Here is a 21955-nt window from a genome sequence, read left to right on the forward strand (position 1 = left end):
CCCTTCTCCTCAAACTAGTTTTCACTCCCCTCCTCCCCTCAAAATAACTATCTAAAAAAGTATAGAAAACATTATCTTCCCGATTTATGGTATTATCTCTCCCTTGACTTCCTCCACTAATCCTCTAGCCTCCCCTTCGTTACTGCCACTCTTTTCTCGTCTATTTGCCCTCGTTGCCCGGGAAAACCTAATGCCCCTTCCATATCTGCCACTGTTCCCTCTGCCAGGGTCTTGCGAAGCTCTGTGCATCTCAGCACTATATGCTCTGTGGTCGATCTCCATTTCGGCTCCACAAGCTGTGCACAAAAGGTCCACGTTTTCAAATTTAGCCCTGTATGTTTTCGTTCTCAAAACCCCCGTCCTAGCTTCGAATAATAGTGAGCTGCCCCGCGAGTTATCAAATAAGAGCTCTCTCTTAATCTCCTGTTTTTGCGACCTATACATAGATAGCGCTGGCTTTCCGAGCATTATTTCTTCCCACATTTTTCTTTCCGTCTCCTTCACCTCCTTTCCCCCACTAGAACCACGTTGGACCCCCTCCCTCGGCTGTAGGTATCTATTCCTCAGCTTCCTCGTTCTGAGTGTCCACTTTGTGTTCAAAATTTTCATGTATAGATATTTGTACACTTTTCCTGCCCACCTTTTTCCTCCAGTGCTGGGAGTCTCCGTTCATATTTTAGCTTACTTATTGCCTCTCTACCTTCGAATGACGTCCATCCCATGTCCCCCTGCACTCCCTCATTAGGGGTGTTCCCGTGCGCTCCTAAGGCCAACCTGACCTACACTTCTCTGTCTTGTTTCCATGCATGCCTGAACTTCCGATTTCATGCACAGTACTGAATTTCCGAGTGTGAGGCCAGGTACCATAACCCCTTTCCATACGCCCCTAACCACCTCGTACCTATTACAGTTCCATAGTGCCTTGTGTATCATTACAGCTGAGTTCCTTTTCACTTTTTCAATCATAATTTTTCCATGTTCTTCCAAGTACTTTTCGCCCTCGTTTAGCCATATGCCCAAATACTTGTATTTTTCAACATGATCAATCTTAGTGCTTTGTATTTCCAATGGTACCCCCCTTTCTTCATTGTATACTATTATCCCAGACTTTTCTCTACTGAATTGCAGTCCCAATTTTTCTCCCTCCTCTCCACATATGCTCATTAGTTCCTGTAGCCCTACTCGGGTATCGGCCAGCAGTACAATATCATCTGCATACATCAGTCCGGCTAGTACTTGAGCTAACTTCTGCCCTTTCAGAATATAGCTTATGTCGGTTCCTATTCTGCTCTGTTCTAGTCTCTTTTCCATTTGGCTCATGTAAAGTATAAACCCCATGCAAGCGATCTTGCACGCGACAGCGACAAGCGACGCGATGGAGATGGCTGTCGCGTTTGCTCGTCGCCTACAATAATTAAGTTGCACCCCATGCGAGCGATGACTTCGAGCGACGTCTCCCCAGTGTTGCCGGTATGAGGGCAGCAATATAGGCGCCGAAACTAGCGTGACGCGTACTTTATTAACTTAAGTTGATGTATTTTACTGTAAAAAGCAGCATAAAATATTTCTGAAAGTCTTGCAGTAGGTTCTTATCCTTGCACGTATAAAAATTCAATCGTTTGCTCGTTCCGTGCGACAGTCGGAAGCACTGGAGTTATGTACATCCAGTTCCGGCTTCGCGCTATTGGCTAGTCGCTCATAGCACTTCCGGGCGACGAGCGACGAATTCTAGATTGGCAAAACCGAGCGATCGCGCGACAAGACCGAGCGATCTGTTCACGCGACGGCCCGATCCGTCGCGCGAACCCGTCGCTCGTCGCTGTCGCGCACAAAATCACGCTCATGGGGTTTAGCCTTAAATCATAAAAAGCAGGGGCGACAACGGACAGCCCTGCCTGCGGCCTCTTCTTATTTTAGCTGGCTTTGTAGTTTCCCCCTCCCATGTTATCCCTACCTCATTATCTGTATAAACTTGTTGTAGGAACCCAATCACCTTTCTATCTAGACCATATTCCCTCAACTGGCTCCATAACTTTTCTCGGTTTACATTATCATAGACTCCTCTAATGTCTAAAAAAGCTATCCATAGTGGTTTCTGCCTTGCTGCCGCTATCTCTATGCACTGTACAGTGCATTTGTTAAAACACGTGTTATAAAAAATAAATTATCATCTAGCCTTCTGTTCCTTCGAAATCCATTCTGCACTTCTCCCAAGATCTCTTCACGTTCTGACCATTCCTCCATTTTAATTTTCACCATCTGCACTGGTACTCTGTACATGACTGATGTGACAGTTATTGGCCTGTAGGATTTAATGTTGTCCTTGCTTCCCTTACCTTTCTAAACTAATATCATTCTGCTTGATTTCCAGTCCTGTGGAACATCTCCCCCTACTGCTATTTGTTCAATAACTTGCCGTAATTTTAATTTACTTTTCTGGCCTAATATGCTTAACAATTTCATAGGTATGTCATCAGGTCCTGTCGCTGTTCCCACAGGGACCTTGTTGCTGGATGATTGAGGCTCAACCCTTTGAATAGGGCGGCGGCGGCGCGCGCCACCTAGCCTTGAATGGTAGTATTCTTGCCCTGCGGCGCCCTCTTACAGAGCAAAATATTTAAACGTTAGCGGCTGCGTTCGTCATAGAGCTGTTTTTTTTTCTTCAGTGAAACCTGGCGACCGCTTTTCTGGCTGATACATTAATGAAATGAATCCCGTGCAACCGACCAGGCACAGTGCAGGTGCTTTTTCCGGGCTTTTCATCCTCGTGTCTTTCGAAATACTAAAAGGCATATTCGTGCTTACCGAGCGCAACGAGCAGACCAGTGTGTCTGGTTGTCTTCTGCAACCGAAACGCTGAGTCATTGGCTGTGCAGACGATCAGGAACACTGCATGATCTGTGGTCGGAAACGTGAAAGCATAGACGGCGTTACTGATGTATCTTGACAGTTTGAATTATTTATTTTTTTGTTTGCAAATTACAAGAATTTCACTTCTGTTTTGAAAGCGTTTTAGTTTATAAACGCGGAAAGTTTTGCACAACATGTTTAAATTTAGCGCGCGCAGCACGCCGGTCGATCGCAGCGCTTACTGGGGGCGTCATCACAGAAGCGTCCCAGTTTTCCCATTGTTTTTCCGAACAGATGACACACTGCCCCATTCCATACACCATACATATACCATCATTCCGATGACGACGCAGAACCCCTTAGGAAACTGCCATACACGGTGGCACCAGATTTCTCTCTAGGTGTTATAGTGAGGAACTCTATGTTCGGTTACAGTGTCTACAGGGGCACTGTAGTTCGGCTTCAAAAACACGGCCATGGCACGCGTCGCCGTACAGCTGTATAGGTGTTTTGTGGTACAGCCAAGACAAGACTAGCCAGTCTAAACTTTTGCGCCGTGTGTGTGCTGTATATGAACATGTGCCGGGTGTTTTGTTTTGACTCGGTTAATATTGATGGTGCGTATTTCGGTGGTTTTCAGTCATGTCAATCTTACGTTTCGTGCCCGTCATAGTGTTCTTCTGCTATATAGCTCAGTTACATTCTCAGTTCACTGGCATCGTGTAGAAAAGACGGACATAGTGACCTTGTGAATGGTTTGGCAGCGTGGAATGTGCCAGGACATTTGGCCAGGGTATGGACAGTGCGGACTTTGCTGTGGACGCTGCCTAAAGGTGAGCATGTGCCCAGTGGCGTAGCTAGGTCGTCTGGCACCTCCCCCCCCCCCCCCCCCTTCTTAATGTAGTCGAGGAAGGCGAGGATATCGACAATTTCCGGGTTTCAGCACCAGTACAGCCGCCTTGGATACCGCGCACGTTCCCCGGGTCCCCCTCTCCTTCGCTTTCTTTCCCAGAGATCGCGAATGCAGCAGATATACACGCTGTTTTTCCTGCGCCAAATAATACAGGGTGCTGCACTGATAACGTGTGATAAGCCCATGTGCACATCTTCTGTCAGACTGTAAGGCTTGGCAGCGAATACAAATGCGGCATCGTGGAAAACTTGACTCACGTCACAAGTAACAAAAAATATCTTTACAATAAAGTTTTAATTACCAATTTTAGCGGCAATATTGCATTTGCAAAATTGAAGCCCGACATTCATATCTTGCCCAAGAATAACTTCACCAAAATCGTCGTAGGTACTATGGCACGCAGTATTTTGTCTGTGGGCAGCCCTGAACGAAAACGAAAATTAAATTGTTTGTCAGTGACGCTGATCTCCCCACCCTATCAGAAAACGCTACCTGCCTCCCCGCTGCGCGGGCGCCAATGCTATGACAATTACGAGTTCTCTTCATGGTGATCAATAAAGCCTTGTTTTCATTTGCTGTTATACGGACAAACGTGATTATCCGAGCTGCGGTACCACCGCAAGATTGGGAACAGAATAGAGCATGCGTCGCGTCGATTCTTGGCGTCACCATAAAAAAAGAAAGAAAAGGCCGCGATGAAGCCCGTGCCAGCGAAAGCTTGCACTACTGTTGGTCTGCACTCGCAATGGAGAGGATTAAGGTATCAACGTCACTAGTCTACTATTTCATATTTCTTTTGCTGCTGCCATACACTGGGCGCCGCCCGCAGTGCCAAAGTACTGTAGGCTCTAGAAACCAAAACGGTTTTGTTTAAGAAGTTTTTTTTGAGTTAATAATATGACTTTGAGTCCTCAATTCTTGAATTGAAGTGCTTCCTCTATAAGTACTAATTACGGGATTATTAAGGATATAGTTATTACTTATCTGCCATATTTTTCGCGCTACCGAGTTCCTAGCAGTCACAAAAAGACATAACTTCATAGAATCTCGATCAGGAAATATCCTTACAAAATTCACCTTTATTTTTTATAAAATTCTGTGCAGCAGATACAGACGCTGTACTTGCGACATGAAGTCACACAGCAACAACAGTTTTCTGAAACTTTCGAGGATAAGAAGGAAAGCGTGAAAACGGCAGGTTTCGCAGCGGCATCTCGGAAGGAGCAGGAGAGGGGAACTAAATGCGAGCCGGTCATCACGGCAGGCCTGCGACTACAGCCTGTCCAGTCATACGCCACCAAACTCTTCAGCCGAAGCGAGTCTGCAGACGATCCAGAGAATTGCCATTCGCGACTTTTGATGGCACCACTTATGCAACGTCGCTCTCAACGAACGCTTCGCCGTAAATGGAGCGCCGGGCGCGCTGGTTGAACCCCCTCTTGCTGCTGTCTTTGTTCGTCTTCGCTGCACGTTCTGAACGGAAGAGGGACGCAAGAGCCCCAACGCCTTACAATGCCTCACTGTATGTTTAGCGACTCCTGCTCTCAGCATGAACGCACAGCACGGGCGCACCCCACATGAAACGTTCCGCTAAGGCGAGTAGTTTAGCGACCATTTCGCGAATTAAAATTTTTAGCCCACACATTCCTGCAATTATGTCGTGGGGTGTTGATAGAGCTGCAGCCGACAATTCTGCGGCGCAGCGCATCGGGTGCATGAACTCAGGCTACTGGATACTGGAACATTCTTTGCAATTTGCGCCCAGTCAAGCCGACGAAAAGAGGGGTGTGTTCAGGCATATATGACAACTCTCCCCCCCTCCCCAGGCCCCTTGTGCCCGGGCCCACGGCCCCCCGGCCCCCCCTGTTGCTACGCCACTGCATGTGCCCAGTGGCGTAGCCAAAAATTTAATTCGGTGGAGGGGCTCACTTCGCAGCTCGGCCTCCTTATGGAATTTGTCGAGGGATCAAATACATGAATAACTGCATTGCCATTGCCAAAGATGCTGCAAAAGAATGAATGCTGCGCACTGTCAAAACAAGTAAAATATGTATTTCTTTTTTTTTTGTAAACGAATATACTCATATGTCCCAAAAATTGCGCCTGAAATAACTGATGTCAATGCTTCGATGTATTTTTCTCTATTTAATAAGTAAAGAAAATATCACACGAACTTATGAAGTATATCAGTTCGAAACCAGCAAAGAAGTCATGCTGCTGATATGAAAAATGTAAAGGCCATTAAATGAACAAGTTGAGGACAACTATTTTAATGAAACTTTTGTCATTCAAGAACTTTGTTTATGTTTTTATACATCGGCAATGCTCAGGGAAAAATCTCAATGACGCTCTCCTTTGTTCCAGTATATTGTGCAGGAGCAGCTGTCACTGGTCGTGTATTGTAATTGCACCGAAATTATAGTCTCAACAGAGTTCATATATAGAAAACAGAAGTTCTGCAAAACATACGAGGGCAAGGCAAATGAAAGTGAGCCAATGCGAATATATGACAAACAGGGTACATTATTTAAAGGTAGCCTCCATGAGCATTTAGACATTTGTCCCATTAACTAACGAGTCATGTGATTCCCGTCTCGTAAAAATCCTTGGATTGCTGCTTCAAGAATTCTATAACTGACTGTTTCATATCATCGTCCAACACGAATCAGGTTCCCTGGAGATGTTCTTCAATTGCCCCAAGATGTGGAAGTCCCAAGGTGACAGGTCTGGGATGTTCCAGCATTTCCTACTTGAACTTTGCCAGTTACCACATTAGCAACATGGAGACAGGCATAGTCGTGGACCAAGATGACCCCATTCGTCACTTTTCCATGTCATTTGTTCTTGATTGCAACACGCAGCCAATCCAGCGTTTCACAATATTGGAAACGATTGACTCTCTCCAGGTTTAGCAAATTCGATCAGTAATGGCCCCTGCTGATACAAAAAAAAGCCAACAACACGTTTCAGGCACAAATGATGGCCTTTGCCTCCTTTGGGGGTAGTGAATTGGAATGTTTCCACTGTAAGCTTTGCCATCGTGTTTCAGGCTCATAGTAGTGGCACCATGATTTGTCCCTGGTCGCAATTGCAGACAAGAAGTCGTCACCCTCATTGTGATACCAGATCAGAGGAGTCAAGGCAGCACTGAACTCTCCCGTCTTCTGGCGGTGGTTCAAGATGTTGCTCATCCATTGCACACACAAGGCCTGATAACCGAGATGTTCATGCATTATAGTGTGAACCGAACCATGACTGATTTGATGCTTATCCTCTGTTGTCTGATAAGCTCATCAATCTTTGCAATTGTGTTGGGAGTAATTGCACAGTGGCGTTGGCCCAGTTTTGGATCGTCTTTGCAACTTTCACGTCCTTTGGACCGTTTGCTCCAACCCTTCACAGTGGGGTTTCAAAACCACTTTCTGATTATGAGGCACGCCGTAGTGGAGGACTCTGGAAACTTCTACCACCTGGGGTTCTTTGACGTGCACCTAAATCTATGTACATGGGTGTTTTTGCATTTAGCCTCCATGGAAGTGCGGGCGCCGTGGTAAGGATTGGATCCCATGACTTTGTGCTCAGCAGCCCAACACCATAGCCACTGAGCAACCATGGCAGGTATAGGGATAACCTGCTTCAAAATTCCGTTTAAGACATTGCTTAAAACAGTACAGTATAGCGCTGGTGTTGGTTTATTCTGTTTTGTCATGAGTTCGAAATTTGCTGCCATATTCCTTATTTCATTATTCTACCGAAATTCAGATTGGCCTGCTCCAAACTGCTCCAAAACACAATTTTACTTGCTCCAAAAATTGCTCCCAAATGACTTTGGGCAGTGCCACCCCTGATACTAGCACAGAGAGCGACTGTGGACGAACAAAAACACTGCGTCAGAAGAGCTAGATCTCGTCCACCGTCAAGGTATCCGCGTCACCACTGGCACTATTAGGTCAAGCCCTATTGAAAGCTTATACGCAGAATCAAATGAATGGTCACACCATCTGTAGAGAACTTACATCAACCTCTCATATCTTTTCCAAATACACTCTAATCATGAACATCCATGTTTTAATACCGTTAACGATATGACATGTGCTACAATTTTCCATAATTGTTCCTCTGTAAGACAGCCTTGCTTTCTGTGTGTGAGGTAGCTTAGCGATGAAATACATGTCCCACTCCTCGAACATCACTTAATGCTTCTGACCTAGGTGTTACCTCCTTGGGAATGGCAGGTGGTAGAATGGGACATATCATTTCTAGAAGTTACGAAGCATGCTCCAGAGCTCAAAATCCAAATGTATTATCTAGAACTCCAGTACAAGCACTCTTGCACAGAGTTCTGCACAGATGCTTCGAAGTCGCATGCCAGGGTGTCCTATGCAGCCATCGGTCCATCCTTCTCAGAATCTGATGTACTACATGCGGAAACAACTATCTTTATAGCTGAGGCCTATGCAGTATTGTCAACTGTGAAACATATATGGAAATCAAAACTCCAAAAAGCAATTATATATACAGACTTCCTAAGCATTGTGAAAGCCTTGTTGCCACTCTGCAAGCACAGAAATCCTGTACTTATTGATATCCTATTATTATTACTATATATTATATCCTGTACTTATTATTGATTACAATGCAAGCTGTTCATTCTACTATTGCTGTCCCTGCCACGTATCTGAAGCTTTTCTTATGACCGACACTGCAAAGCCACTGGCAATGCGTGTGGGGCAGGGAAACAAATAAACTTTGCGTGATAATAATAATAATAATACTTTATTGATGGCTTGAGAATAATACAATTCAAGAATCGGGCATGCCAAAGCTGCAGTGGGCTTGAATGGCAGTGCCTGGCAGACAGCGACAGAGCCATCAGTAACACGTTATTAGTTTGTAGCATGGTGTACGAATATAGTGAGATGTTGACACTGCGTCCGCCGGCGTGTCCATAGTATGTTCGGCCACGGCGGGGCGCACCCTGTAGTTCTACTGCGAGACGACAGATGGCGCCGCGACCAGCGGGCCCAGATCAGTGGGCTGGCGCCTTCAGATTCCACTGCCCACGCTCGATTTTCGAGTTTAGTAGCATGAGTGCAACTGAAAGTGCTAAGAAAATGCTTTACATGTAATAAAATCATTCATGTGTCAGGCCTAATGCTTTACTGATACGAAAGTATCTGCTGTACAGCAGCTAATGATGTCATGCGGATCGCGAAGCACTTATAGCCCATTTCCCAAGACGCGGTGTTGCTTGTTGCCTGTGTCAGGCCGTGGGAACGGGCGAAGAAGCACAGCGTTTTCGCATCTAAGTTCCGTAGCGTAGTAGCGTGGCAGCAGCTGAAGTGCACGGGGTTTTGGTCTCTTTGAAAACATGTTGGGCATGTGCGGCGCCGAAGGCACCGGCTGCACACAGCGGCATCGCTTGCTACTGTTGAATTGCCTCTTAACGGACATCATCACATTCCCAATCCTCTTCACAGATAAGGCTGTCGAGTTTCTGCTTCACCTCATCTACGAAGTCATTTACTGATGTGACATTGTTCGGATTTATAAGGGCCCTGAAATCGGATATGTCTAGTAGTGGCTTCTCTCTCTCAACTACTTTGCAGTTGCCAAATTTAGGAGGCTTGAGGAGGGTGTAAATGTATAATGTTTGGTACAGCTGCAAGAAAGTAGGCATTGACGGGTGGTCACTCTGGCTTCCAGCCAATCTTACCTTACCAAAGAAATGTTCAATTGGATCTTGATTCATCTTGCTTGTCAAGACATATTTAAAATTGTAATCAAGCAGGAGAGCATTGCAAAGTTCTTTTGTGGATTTTGATGTGACTCGATGGTCCTCAGATGTGCTCTTGGTGAGGAACATGTCTTTTGTTATCAAGCCACACTGAAGTTCCTTCTCCCAGCATATTGAAGATGATGTCGCTTAGCCGCTGGCTCCAAGGCTATTTCCGAGTCCACAGGTGTCGCAGCGGGCAAAGAAGCTTGCAGATGCTGCGTCGCACTCTTGTCAACTTTCGGCCGACGTCACTTGGGTGCTCGCCCAGGAAATTCTGTGTTAAAAGGCTGCTTTCGAGGTCTGTTTGGCCGTGTGAGGTACTTTGGGCAATATGGAAATAAGGTGGGAACTGCGTCTTTAGACAGTACAGGCCTCTTTTCGGCATTAAGCAGCACTTTTCCATTGAGCTTTGTGTAATATGTCCGGGATATCACTTCCTCTGAAAAATGCTTGGCGCAGACATGGTCGGTAGGTGTCAAAGTCCAGTCTGCCCTCGGAATCGCACAAGCCACTGCTCCAAACAAACATCGTCGGACGGAGCTTTGAATAGGGGCACACGCTCCATGCAAGTCCGGCAGCACGAATTGCAGTTCGGGACGGAACATTTTCTTCCCATTGCAAACAGGCCTAAAAAAAAACGCTGCGACTTTCGTCTGCGCACTGCCCACCAGAGGTGAGGCTCTATGGCGATGAAAGCGAAACACAAGGCCATCAAACAGGGGAATAAAAAAACGTGTTCAAAACACCAAGGAAGTGCAGCCACACCAGCAAAAACTGTGAGGTAGCGCAGCACACGCGTGGCAGCTTGCCACGATTTGGGACCGCATCTCACAGCGTCCTCTATGTCAGCTGTGACCACGCCCCCTCTCCTGGCTCGCCACCCTCGAACATACTGTGGCCACGAGCGGGCGGCGCTCTCGCACGCTGCGAGGGGAGAGTGTCAACACCTCTGTATACTTCTTACACCATGGTTTGGTGACAACAGTGAGAAAAAAAAACACATATACATGACAGGCTTCCGATCATGCATTAATGTGTCTAAGAGCCTTTCTGAGACCATATTTCGTCTTCACATCTTGTATGCTTTGGGAAAGTAAATTAAACATTGCTGGGACATAATAGTTACGGAGTCTTCAACCGTATCTCGTCTTGCAGCGGGATGTAACATAAGGACTCTTTGGTCTCAGGCAACGAACAGGCACGTAAAAAGTTTTATACTGGCTTATCCAAAAAAGCTTTAAGACAACAGTTTCCAGCAGCAAAGAATTGAAATCAGGTAAAGACAAAGTGTTGAACACATAAGATTTGGGGGAGACATCGTAAGCAACGTGCCTCAGAATACCACGAAGGACGGAATTGACCCTGTTTACCAAATGTTGAGCGCCATGACCATATGTAGATATGCCATACCGGATTATACTGTAGCATAAGGCATGTACTACAAGCTTTTGGACAGACAATGGCATGTAAAATTTAATATTATACAAAACACAAGACACTGTGCGAAGTTTTTGACAAATATGCAGGTTAAATCACTCCAAGGTATTTAATTGAACAAGCGTATTACACAGGGTCACACGAATAGGGATTGCAACGTGATGTGTGCAAATGTAATGGGGATGATAGGGTAACTTGCTTGCCAGGGTTGTGGAAACGGATTAGTTGAGTTTTGGACGCATTGATATGGACTACATTATTTTGAAACCAGTCCATCACTTTAGTTGTTGCCATTTGTAAGAGATGGCGTCAGTGTAACTTCGAGCGTATGAAACACGAACAGTGTCATCAGCATACCGATATAATTTGACATTCACAACATTAGATAAATCGTTGAAATATAAATTAAATAATAACGGACTTAAAATTGAACCTTGGGAGACGCCAGCTTTAATTTTGGTCAGGTTGCTGCGAAATTTTCCAGTAGGCAGAAGTTGGTGCCTGTGAGATTTGTTTTTCAGATGCCGCAGAAACGCACCCCGAAAGCCTAGAAAAGAAAGTTTGGTTAGTAGTATACGTCTGTCATAGCAGTATACTATGACAGACGCTGTCAAACGCTTTGCAGACATCGAGAAACAGTGCACAAGCATTCTGATTGTGTTCAAATACAGAGTTTAGTGTATCGGAAAAATCTTCAAGCAGCAACTGCGTACCCAGATTCGGCACAAAGCCATACTGGCTAGGAGATAGCTCGCCATGATTGTTTAAAAAACTTCTCACTGTCTTAAGCAGATGTTTTTCCAATATTTGCGCAATGCATGAAAGGATTGAAATAGGCCGGGAGTTTTTGATATTGTTTCATGCGCAACTTTTAAAAAGAGGAATGACCAGCGCACTTTTCAGATTATCGGGAATGATACCAGTGGTAATAATATTGTTTAAAATGAGTAGTAGTTGCTTCGAAAGTTCTGCACAGCCCCAATATTGAAGTACCATCAATTCCTGAAGGCTTAATATTTGGTTTTAGACTGAAAAGGATTGATTTCACATGTTCCGTAAACACGGGAAGGCGGATTCTGAAATACTAGTTTGCAATGTGCAAATATCTGGAAGAGGTCTCGCTACACCAGACACTTTTAAAAAAAAAATGAGTTAAAATCATTGGTGGCAGTACCATTTGAAGAAAAGACATCAGATTAACATGGCGATTAGCGTTTACATCACCACCTCTAGGATTGTTAATTAGGGACCATGTTTTCCTGCTGTCACAACAAGCGTCCGTAAATTTTGCTCGTATGTTATTACGTTTTGCTGGATGTATCATAGCATTGACCTTATTTCGAAGCTCTTTGAGCCAAATTGCAAAGCACTACAATTAGGGCTTCTCTTTGTTCGAACCCAAAGCGTCTTTTGCTTTTATTGCCGTGAGTATTTCTGTCGACATCCATTTTTGGTCCAAGTAACAAAGCTACGGTTAGGTTTTTGGCCTTCCGCAATAAAATCACGCCAGACAGATGTCATACTCTGTTGTCTCCATAGAACACACAATTGGAACCCATAATTTTTGCATGCTGGAAAGGAACCTCTGACCTGTAGTAGATGTGGGGAGAGGCTGACCGTCCTCCACATTCTCCTAGAGTGTCTGCAAGCCGAATCTGGGAGAAAACATTTTCCCCTAGCATATTGGCAGCACATCCCTCTTCATCCTGTAATGTTTCTCGTTTCTGAACCGTTTTTTGATAACAATACAGTCTTAGGTTTCCTGAAAGATGTCTTACATGTTATTAGCCTAATAAATTCATGGTGCATCCTCTCTGCTGAAGATGTTGCTGTGATAGCAGTTTTATATAGCACATGCCTCCAAGCCCTTGTTTCAAGGGCTCTGGTGAGGCAGTAGTGCTCTAGCCAATTTTTGTATCTGACATATCTTGTATATCTCGTCATTGTTTAGCAATGTGTTTTAATGCTCATAATACACGTCATTAGTCATAACCATAACCTTATTACATACACGTAGAGTTTATGCACTTTACAGCAACTATTTTTAGGCCCCTTTTCAGCAACATCACATCAACTTCATAGACCTCATCATTCCATTGCAAAGTCGCTAACACTGGCATGGCGCTCTGACCACACGTGGCCCTTGCGCCGCTAAACAACACACATTCAATCTTTGACATCACACTAGCGACCCTGTAGGTAGCATTTGGGCCAATTCTTATCTTTTGAACTCGTGTTGCATAGGATGGATTATAGTGATGGCATAGCTATGTACGAGAGGCACACGCAAGTGTGTTTTTGGCTTGGAAGTTTGCCATACACATGTTGGCCGTACCAGAATTGAAATTTGATTGCAGTGTAATTTTTCCATGCAATTGCCACTCGACCCACCTCACAAATGGAGCTGTGCAAAACTCGATAAGTTGTTGCAAACCCTGCTTCATTGCTATTGCCACCGCTGTTTCCGTTGCTTCGTTGCGTCCTCTTCTGTATACACCGTTTGCAGAGACAAAATATTGTACGTCAAGTGCTGTGACACAAACAGCATAAAACTTCTGGGTTGCAGAGTCTGCTGTGCAGCACATGAAGATGGGATAATGTAAAATGTATCAAAGGTCTCGCTACCAACTACAAATTGAGCAGGCATGCCAACGACAGTGCACCAACATTTTATATGATGCACCAATTTTCCATTAATATTGTCTGCACAGTACAGCCTCACTGTGTGAGTGAAAGTGCAAATTGTGAGTCACTGAAATTTAGCAGATTATACGTACTTTTTGCTTGCACATTCAGGCCTCTGCATATAGTACCTCGCCTATGTGTGCATTATTACCACTGTCATTCTTTTGGTCCTACCTCTTTGATGTGCAATAATGATCACCCCTAGAGTGCTGCAAGGCTGCCTTCACCATGTTTTCTTCCCACTTTTTCTCTATATTATTTGTATTTCCTACTAGTATTTCCTACTAGTATTTCCTACTAGTGTTTCCGGGTGTAGAACACCCGCCTCGCATGCAAGAGGTCCGTGGTTCGAATCCCGGTGCTGGCAATTTTCCACCGGATTAAAAAAAAAAATCCGCGTGTTGATAAACTTGCATAAACAGGCCTGGAGTGTGGCCTGATCCCGGTGACCAGAACCGGTAACGCACTCCCTCACCAGAGCAGGATTGGCCACCCTGGTGCAGTACTTGGCCACAACCTCCTACATGAACAACACAATCAAACCCCGGCCCTCAGTCCCCAGCAGCTGCGAAGCAACTGACCACGGCGGCGGTCAGACCTGCGACGCTGCAGAGGGTGCTAAGAATCACTGGCTCCGGACAGGCCGCCATTGGAATATGAACCTGGCAACGTTTAACGCTAGAACGTTATCTAGTGAGGCGAGTCTAGCAGTGCTATTGGAGGAATTAGAGGGCAGTAAATGGGATATAATAGGGCTCAGCGAAGTTAGGAGGCCAAAAGAAGCATATACAGAGCTAAAAAGCGGGCACGTCCTGTGCTACCGGGGCTTAGAAGAGAGAAGGGAACTAGGCGTCGGATTCCTGATTAATAAGAATATAGCTGGTAACATACAGGAATTCTATAGCATTAACGAGAGGGTGGCAGGTCTTGTTGTGAAACTTAATAAGAGGTACAAAATGAAGATTGTACAGGTCTATGCCCCTACATCCAGTCATGATGACCAGGAAGTCGAAAGCTTCTATGAAGACGTGGAATCGGCAATGGGTAGAGTGAAAATTAAATACACTATACTAATGGGCGACTTTAATGCCAAGGTAGGCAAGAAGCAGGCTGGAGACAAGGCAGTGGGGGAATATGGCATAGGCACTAGGAATATCAGGGGGGAGTTATTGGTCGAGTTTGCGGAACAGAATAATATGAGGATAAGGAATACCTTCTTCCGCAAACGGGATAGCCGAAAGTGGACGTGGAGGGGCCCAAACGGCGATACTAGAAATGAAATAGACTTCATACTCTGCGCTAACCCTGGCATCATAAAAGATGTGGACGTGCTCGGCAAGGTGCGCTGGAGTGACCACAGGATGGTAAGAACTCGAATTAGCCTAGACCTGAGAAGGGAACGGAAGAAACTGGTACATAAGAAGCCGATGAATGAGTTAGCGGTAAGAGGGAACATAGAGCGATTCCAGATCAAGCTACAGAACAGGTATTCGGCTTTAACTCAGGAAGAGGACCTTAGTGTTGAAGCAATGAACGACAATCTTGTGGACATCATTAAGGAGTGTGCAATGGAAGTTTGTGGTAACTCCGTTAGGCAGGATACCAGTAAACTATCGCAGGAGACGAAAGATCTGATCAAGAAACGCCAATGTATGAAAGCCTCTAACCCTACAGCTAGAATAGAACTGGCAGAACTTTCGAAGTTAATCAACAAGCGTAAGACAGCTGACATAAGGAAGTATAATATGGATAGAACTGAACATGCTCTCAGGAACGGAGGAAGCCTAAAAACAGTGAAGAAGAAACTAGGAATTGGCAAGAATCAGATGTATGCGTTAAGAGACAAAGCCGGCAATATCATTACTAATATGGATGAGATAGTACAAGTGGCTGAGGAGTTCTATAGAGATTTGTACAGTACCAGTGCCACCCACGACGATAATGGAAGAGAAAATAGTCGAGAGGAATTCGAAATCCCACAGGTAACGCCGGAAGAAGTAAAGAAAGCCTTGGGAGATATGCAAAGGGGGAAGGCAGCTGGGGAGGATCAGGTAACAGCAGATTTGTTGAAGGATGGTGGGCAGATTGTTCTAGAGAAACTGGCCACCCTGTATACGCAATGCCTCATAACGTCGAGCGTACCGGAATCTTGGAAAAATGCTAACATAATCCTAATCCATAAGAAAGGGGACGCCAAAGACTTGAAAAATTATACACCAATCAGCTTACTGTCCGTTGCCTACAAACTGTTTACTAAGGTAATCGCAAATAGAATCAGGAACACCTTAGATTTCTGTCAAGCAAAGGACCAGGCAGGATTCCGTAAAGGCTACTCAACAATAGATCATATTCACACTATCAATCAGGTGATAGAGAAATGTGCGGAATATAACCAACCCTTATATATCGCTTTCATTGATTACCAGAAAGCGTTTGATTCTGTCGAAACCTCAGCAGTCATGAAGGCATTACGGAATCAGGGTGTAGACGAGCCGTATGTAAAAATACTGAAAAATATATATAGCGGCTCCACAGCCACCATAGTCCTCCATAAAGAAAGCAACAAAATCCCAATAAAGAAAGGCGTCAGGCAGGGAGATACGATCTCTCCAATGCTATTCACAGCGTGTTTACAGGAGGTATTCAGAGACGTGGATTGGGAAGAAATGGGGATAAAAGTTAATGGAGAATACCTTAGTAACTTGCGATTCGCTGATGATATTGCCTTGCTTAGTAACTCAGGGGACCAACTGCAATGCATGCTCACTGACCTGGAGAGGCAAAGCAGAAGAGTGGGTCTAAAAATTAATCTGCAGAAAACTAAAGTAATGTTTAACAGTCTCAGAAGAGAACAGCAGTTTACAATAGGCAGCGAGGCACTGGAAGTCGTAAGGGAATACATCTACTTAGGGCAGGTATTGACTGCGGATCCGGATCATGAGACAGAAATAATCAGAAGAATAAGAATGGGCTGGGGTGCATTTGGCAGGCATTCTGAGATCATGAACAGCAGGTTGCTATTATCCCTCAAGAGAAAAGTCTATAATAGCTGTGTCTTACCAGTACTCACCTACGGGGCAGAAACCTGGAGGCTTACGAAAAGGGTTCTACTCAAATTGCGGACGACGCAACGAGCTATGGAAAGAAGAATGATAGGTGTAACGTTAAGGGATAAGAAAAGAGCAGATTGGGTGAGGGAACAAACGCGAGTTAATGACATCTTAGTTGAAATCAAGAAAAAGAAATGGGCATGGGCAGGACATGTAATGAGGAGGGAAGATAACCGATGGTCATTAAGGGTTACGGACTGGATTCCAAGGGAAGGGAAGCGTAGCAGGGGACGGCAGAAAGTTAGGTGGGCGGATGAGATTAAGAAGTTTGCAGGGACGGCATGGCCACAATTAGTACATGACCGGGGTTGTTGGAGAAATATGGGAGAGGCCTTTGCCCTGCAGTGGGCGTAACCAGGCTGATGATGATGATTTGTATTTGGTGGTACTGCTGTGCTGTTGCTGTCATGCTGTGAGCATGACACCTATTTAAAGGTGAATTGCTTCAATAAATTACATAAGTTGAGAATCGGCAATTTGTGCAGTCGTCCGATTTTTCTCTTTCGCCCTGTGCAGTTTCTCCCACTGTCCCTTAAACATAAATGAGTACCAATTTGCTCTGTTTACTGTTCTCTTCAGGAGTTGCACTGCCAAGCAATAAATTTTTTTACCTAAGTTCTCGATTCAGACCGTGACAATGACCCTTCTTGAATGCCTGGCGATGCAAACCCCACTGAAATGGCAATTGTATATGGTACATGAGTGGAGCAGCTCAGAGCTCTTGTAAAATGAAAGTTTACATGGACTTGTCATATTTATAAAGCATGAAAGCTGTGAGAAAGATTGTCCTGACACTTGGAATGTAATTCAGGTGCACACCTGGGTGTCTACGTGGACAAGTTTCCAGTGCTTCTTGTGAGTTCTAGGACAGACTGTTGTGATGAACGTGTTCTTCCCTGAATCCCTTGCTCAAAATGCTTAATGCAGTTTAATATTCGTTGTTCTCGCAATACTGCAACTACCGCAATCGCAACTTAATTCAGCAATTACTCTTAGACAATCAATTCTTTACCGGGGGTTCTTGATGTGTTGATGGCCAAAGTGTACCATGGCGCATTCTCTGAAATGGCAATAATTTATGCAGGGTTCGTACAGGCTTCGAAAGCAAATTAATAGGTTTTCATAAACTTTCAAAGCTGTAAAAGTTTATTTTCAAGGACATGTTCCAATGTTCTATCTGACACCATTTATTATGAAACAAACTTTTAAGTACACTGACGGCACTTGCTCCTTACCTTTAATGTGTGCAAATCTTGCAATCATAGGCCTGTCTTTAGCACAATGAAAGGATCTGAGTCTGTGTGTTCGTTTGATGTTGCATGGTTCAACAGTGATGCTTAATTATGCAGAGCAGTGCTCAATCATCTTCCATTCAGACTGTGCTCATGTATCTCCCTCAGCTTCAATCAGTTCAAAGAACACAAGGTTCTGACAATGTGAGGCACTGGAATAGAATTTCTAACATTTTTCCTGGCTTATTTTCAGGCAGAAATGGTAAGTCTGTTGCAGCCTCCAAAAGAACCTTGCTCAGAGATGTGACTGGCGACAACTGAAGGTGAGCTCATTCGAACGCTTTATTTAGCTTGAGTGTGTGAGACAGACCTGCATCACCTTCCGTGGACATGCTCCGGGATGAAGACTGCCCGTCACCTTCACCATGAGGGTATTTGTCTCAAATGGCCGTCAGGCTGGTTCAACTTGGCATGGAACACATTTCTGCAATGCCTGATTCTTTTTCATATTAAAAAAAAAATTATGTTGGAGAGGGGGCTTCACAATTACATGTAGCAAAATTTTGCAGGCTACAGGGCCGCCAGACAATTAACAAATTATCTTGAGTGTGCCGTTGTGTTTGTGATATTGGACCTTCAAGTTTCATAGTGTAGTACAGTGCATGGAATATAGTTATCATGTGGTGTGTAATCCACTGTGGTTACTTAGTAGCTTTGGTGTTGCACTGCTACAATGTACTAGAATACTTTCCCGTGGCACGACCGCGCCTCTCCACTTGACGCGCGCGGCGTCTCCTGCAGCGGCGGCGCTGCCATCGACCACTCTTGAAAGCTCGCCTCTGCAGCGTACACGGCACACCAGAATGGAAGGCTTGTTTGGTTACATACCAGCGCTGTCTCAACATAATTCAACTGTTGGCTTGCCATTTATTTAAATTATTTTTTCAGGCAACTTTATCAGCGTCGACTTTTATTGAACTGACCCTACGATTTCGGACTTTTCATTGTAAACAGAACTAGAAGCAGACAAAAGCCAGTCGATTATTTTTCGCGACCTCAGCATTTCGCTAACACGGGTAAGAATATTTCGAGAGTTCGAAATTTCGCAAAGCAGAGGTTCTTTGTGGGACAATTCTGCGATTTTCAAGAAGAATCGTTTACAGTATTTGCCATTTGGGACAGATGCAAAAGAATTGGTTGATTTAATTTGCACATTATTTCATACACGTGCTCGCGGTAAGCAAGATTTAAAACGCGATGCCAACAAGAAAAATAAAGTGCGAAACTGCGCGCAGTGCTTGACAAATTTTATTCCACATGCTTTTCATCTTATTCAGAATAACACAAGGAGAGCAAGCGCTTGCAATACATGGTTGCAAGGGCTGCACAAATGTAACTAATTAAGCCTGCTCAGCTTGAGGTGTTCCGCTGCCTTTTGCTTTGACAGCATATTGGACTTGTTCAAGCCCTTGACAAAAAATGCAGCTGTGTGGTTACATAAAAGCTTTAAGGGAGCAGCGCAATGTATCATGTGCAAGATGTCCATCAAACTTTCACGGTGTATTTTTCGTGCACTGAAACAACTTGTGAAAATGTCCTCTAGCCTGGTTATAAAACGAAACAGTTCAAGCGAGGGGTAGAGCAAGCCTCCTTGATCATTGTGCTGCAAATGCTGCAGCATGCAAGCGGCGCCTGTGCTCTGCTGGAAGTAATAGGCTGTCGATACAAACAGAGCACTTGCTTGGAAGCACACATTTCTTAGCCACGTAGCCAGAGATATAATAAATTAGCCTAGAGTCACTTTGCTGCACATGGTAATCATGCTACACTGCTTCAGCATTGTCACATGAGCCCGAAGGTCCCGCTTGCTCTTCTGTGCAGAGCTTCACTGTGTAAACCAGCTTTTCCTTTGCGGTTTCCTCCTTGTCCCTAGTATCAAGAAGAGAACTGATGACATTGCTGTCCGCATTCCCACCTGCAACACTGCGAGCCAAGTTATAAAAAGACAGACAGTGAACTGTGAGCACGAACTGTTGCGGCGTCGGGTGAGAGTTGCAGCCAGATGACAGCCTAACGATCCCGAAGAAGTTCCCCGCTTTATCCTGACTAAGCCGGGACTTCAACATGTAGCTATCGCCAGCTTGTTCGTGCAAATAGCGAAGGAGCTCAAGAGTTCTTGTCAGGGTGACTCTTACGCCCTCTGCTGTTGACTCACTGAGGAAATGCTTCTTATGAGCACGCTGCTGCCAGATGTCCAAGAAACTAAGCATCTCCTTTATTTTCTCAACACCTGCAGAGTGTCTCAGTGCTTCTGCTGGCTACCTTGCAGTCATTACACCAATCAGGGACTTCATTCTCATGAACCTTCCTGTGGCTTCAGTATTACCGCAGCTCCTCTCCAGCTGAGTCTGGTACAGAAAAAATGCTCGCAAAGGACCATGGCCAAACAGTTGGAAAGCATAACTTGACCGCATTTTTTCAAAATTGTTGGGGCTGATATGCACGCTTGTTATTCCTGGCATTGCCTTCATTGTGACAGTATTACTGTCGAGTTTGAAAGCCTCTAGAGCAAACTGCATGGAAACAGAACCCTCAGGGGTGTCAAAATTTGTGACGAGCCGGTTTTGGACATTTTTGACCAGGTGTGGAAAATCTGAAAAAAAAAAAATGCAAAAAACGGCCACTGTCGACAGGCTGTGGTTTCTTACAGACCACTTCTTTCGACGTTGCTTGAATGTTGAACGTGCGCCACTATTTTCCTGTTCCAGGATGCTGCGTCGCACGTTATGTAGTCCACAAAGAAACCAGCTCTTTCTGTTAGAACTGTGGACTCTAGTACAATTTTGGCCAACAGGTCACCTTTCACGTTCTCATTGCTCCCCAAAACACCAATAACTTGAGACCAGCTACCAACAAGTGGCATGAATATTGTCACGTGATGGTAACGTTGAAGAACACAGTAGGAATACTGTGAACGACAAAATTAACCTTTATTGGGCGAACCTCTGCCCACAAGACACGCTACACTTATAGCACAACGATAGCGGCGAACACGGTCGGCGATCGTCGAAAATCTGATCAACAGGTCAAGCGCGGCTTTTATACATCAATCGTCGAATGTTCCAGACTAATCGTTGGGACCCGCGTGCCTTCCGCAGAGTTCTACACCATTCGCATCAGGCGATGAAATCAGATAACATAAGGTTCGGCGACAAGAAAAAGTGGATAGAAGCATCGATAAATTTCCAGAAACTTCGGATAAGTGCAGGCGCGTCCCGCGCTGTGCTGTAACATTTGTTAGGCGGCGAAACGTGGTTGCCCGATAAAGATAAGTACCCGTGTCAATATTACGAGGCCATGATTGCATGGTAATGTTTTTTCTTTTCCTGGCGTATATGGTCCCAAGTCAACAAAGCCTTCAATCTTTGCACCTGTTGTCACTGACAGATGTTCAGCCAGCTTCATCTCATCTATGATTATTCTACCGTGTTGGTGGAACACGTCCAGTTGAGCAACTTTCTTTTTCAAAATATCCAGTATCTTTTAATTAAACCTGTAGCCGCTACTGTGCAGGGCAGTGTACTTGCGTAGGGTTGTTTCACTTGGCAGAGCCAAGATTTTCTGCCTCCTCATATATTGATAGTGTTGAGAATTGCTAGCGACCGTCGCACATTTCTTGCAACCACGGTTGGGGGCTTGTCGCTGCACTAAGAGGGAGCCGGCGAACGGACGAGGGGTGCCTGCTGGGCTGGCGTCCCGACTAGCGTCCCGACTGGCGCCTCGACCCGCAAACTGATCTGTGCCCTGTGTTTTCGGCAGACCGCCTGCTGGGCGCAAATGGCTGGCACTTCTGAGAAGGATGAAGGCGTCGGTGCGGCCAACGGACAACTTGGATTTTGTATTTTCTTTTCTTTTCCTTTTTAGTCACTGCGGTCTTTTGTAAAATGAA

The 21955-nt window shown here is 45.0% G+C and overlaps 1 long non-coding RNA gene across 1 annotated transcript; it reads left to right on the forward strand.

Moving 5' to 3' along the window:
• Nucleotides 1-3269: 3269 nt before the first annotated feature.
• Nucleotides 3270-20595, forward strand: LOC135908993 (uncharacterized). Its single transcript, XR_010566524.1, has 2 exons — nucleotides 3270-3683; nucleotides 18260-20595. It is a non-coding gene; the product is annotated as an uncharacterized lncRNA (long non-coding RNA).
• The last annotated feature ends 1360 nt before the right edge of the window (nucleotides 20596-21955 follow it).

Source organism: Dermacentor albipictus, chromosome 2, assembly GCF_038994185.2.
Source record: "Dermacentor albipictus isolate Rhodes 1998 colony chromosome 2, USDA_Dalb.pri_finalv2, whole genome shotgun sequence".
NCBI lineage: Eukaryota > Metazoa > Arthropoda > Arachnida > Ixodida > Ixodidae > Dermacentor > Dermacentor albipictus.